This window comes from Eumetopias jubatus, unplaced genomic scaffold (genome assembly GCF_037043125.1).
Source record: "Eumetopias jubatus isolate StellerSeaLion01/CBP00866 unplaced genomic scaffold, mEumJub1_p1.0 scaffold_6, whole genome shotgun sequence".
NCBI lineage: Eukaryota > Metazoa > Chordata > Mammalia > Carnivora > Otariidae > Eumetopias > Eumetopias jubatus.
Genome location: NW_028274812.1, coordinates 45,670,138 through 45,672,616, shown reverse-complemented (window position 1 = coordinate 45,672,616; position 2,479 = coordinate 45,670,138).

The window sequence follows — 2,479 nt, the reverse complement described above, 5'->3', positions numbered from 1 at the left end:
TACAAATTAAAGGTCTGTAGAACCAGAATTGGAAGCGGAGCCTGAAGATGTGATTGAATTGCTGCAATCTTGTGATCAAACTTGAACGGATGAGGAGTTGCTTCTTATGAGTGAGCAAAGGACATGGTTTCTTGCGATGGAAACTATTCCTGGTGAAGACACTGTGAAGATCAGCTTTGATACGAAATATGTTGCATCTGTGTCCACTAAAAGTCAATCAGTTTGTTCCCCACCGTCAATTTTTACCTGGGGTACCTGTGGGAAAATCTAAAGTGGGCAGTTTAAGTCCATGGGAGAACCTCGGTCCTCAGGGGTAGGGGAAGACGATGCGGTGGAATAGAAGAGGGGTCATCTAGAATGTCCGCAGTGTCGGACGGGCTGTGAAATGGAACAAGACACGTTCTAATATTTGCAGTCGGGATTTTGGGGACAGTGCCATGAAGGCTTGCATATATGGGATCTCTGACCATTTGAGGAGTTCCAGCAAAAGAGGTCAAGCTGGAAAACAGTATCATAAGAATGGGTTCCGTGGGGGGACCATACCTCTTGACCTGGGAGTTTGTACTGAGGCCAGGAAACATGACATAAAAAGATGGGATATTTTTTTCTTAGGCTTTTGGGGTCAAATTTGTTCCCATTTTTAAAAATACAACCCAAGGGCAAGTCAGAAGAAATAGAGGGGGTTTGTCCCATAGTGGGAAAGACCGGCTGCCAATTCTCAAAGGGGCATTCCACCAAGAGGCAAGGTAGCTGAGAGTTAGCCAGCATCAGGAAAGGGTCCCAACTGAGTCTGTAAAGTGTGGATTTACCCAGGATGGGGGGCTGTTGCCAACTGTGCCACGCACTGGGAACAGAGACCTCAGAGGAGACAGAGTGGAAAAGGTTAGAGGAAAGGGGTCCTTCGTCCTCATGGGCATGGATAGTCTGACCTGTTGGCCTTCAGACCTTCCAAACACACTGGGGAGCTGCCCTGGCCAGGGATCTTCAGTTGCCTGAGGAGTACTAGGGTGGGCTGCCGAAGGGCCAAAAGAGAAAGAAGGAGAGAAGGATTTCCCCTCTTCCAAACGGCAAGAGGGGAAACTTCTCACCCTTTTGGGCAAGGGGGGTCCAGCAGATTCCCCCTGGGGCTTCAGATCTCCCCTGAGGAGCAATCTTGGCTGGGGGTCGTCAGTTCCCCAAGTAGTAAAGTCCATCCACTAATGGAAAGTCCTGAGAAGTCCCTGAGGCTTTTCTACTGAAAGAGTTAAGGTTCCTATATCTATATTAACTTTCTGTATTTGCATGCAAAGTCTTTAATTGTCACCATGGTTAAGTGGATAACTGAGTATTGTTTCACAATGACTTAGGATCCTATTGGACCAAGTATTTTAAAGCCTTTTGAATATTTTTAACAAGATTCCCCAGATCTACTTATCACTTGTAATTCCAGTTATTATCCTAAAATGTAGTGTGTCTCAAAAATAACCAAACTTTCTTGTCAATTCCATTGCAGTGAATTCTCTTTAGATCGTTAACAATGGACAATAAAATCTATAAAGATTGTGGCACATGTGGGTAAAGTATATTCTGCTTCTACAAAAAAATGGCCCCTCATCACCACACTCTTGCCATCCAGATGTCCTTGTAACATGACAAGAGTCTGCTCCTGAATCACAGAAATTAAGATGGGTAAACAATGGCTATAAATTAAATGAACAGTCAGGGCTATGGGAAACCTAGGATGGCCACTTGGTCCTTCCCAGCTCCCTGGCAAAACCATTTTTGGTTTTTGCATTTCTTCACTCACCTTAGCGCATTTAAGAAAAACTAACTTGGTCCTCAGAGGCCTCGGACCTCCTCTCTCTGGACTTCTTGAATGGCTGCAGCTGGACTTCATTCAGCTGCCACTCACAATGGGTTATCAAAATGTTGATGTGTTTCCCATTTAGGGTATACCTTCCACAATATCCAGGGACCCACTTCATTGGGCAAATTACATAAGACTTAATGAAAACCTTACAAATTTCTTAAAATTATCACTGTTGATAATCAGGCAAGGTCAACAAAACAAATGAAAAAACTGTACTCAAGCGCAAGTATTAATTACATAGGACTGACATAATTAATGAGCTGATGAATATGGATTATAATTTTCATAACTTTTTTCTAAAGTGTTACTGGTCTTAGTCTTTTGTTTTTCCAGATTTAGGGAAATCTTTTCTTTTCTTTTTTTTTTTTAAGACTTTATTTATTCATTTGAGATACAGAGATACAGAGAGAGGGAGCATGAGTAAGGGGAGAGGCAGAGCTCCGGAGAGGGACTCGATCCCAGGACCCCGGGATCAGGACCTGAGCCGAAGGCAGACACTTAACCATCTGAGCCACCCAGGCACCCCGGGGAAATCTTTTCTCTTAAGCTTTCAACAATTGGGTAAGATCAACCTTTGTAAACAAAGATGAAATATTTATCTTTTCCTCTCTACCTGACCCCTCTAGAATT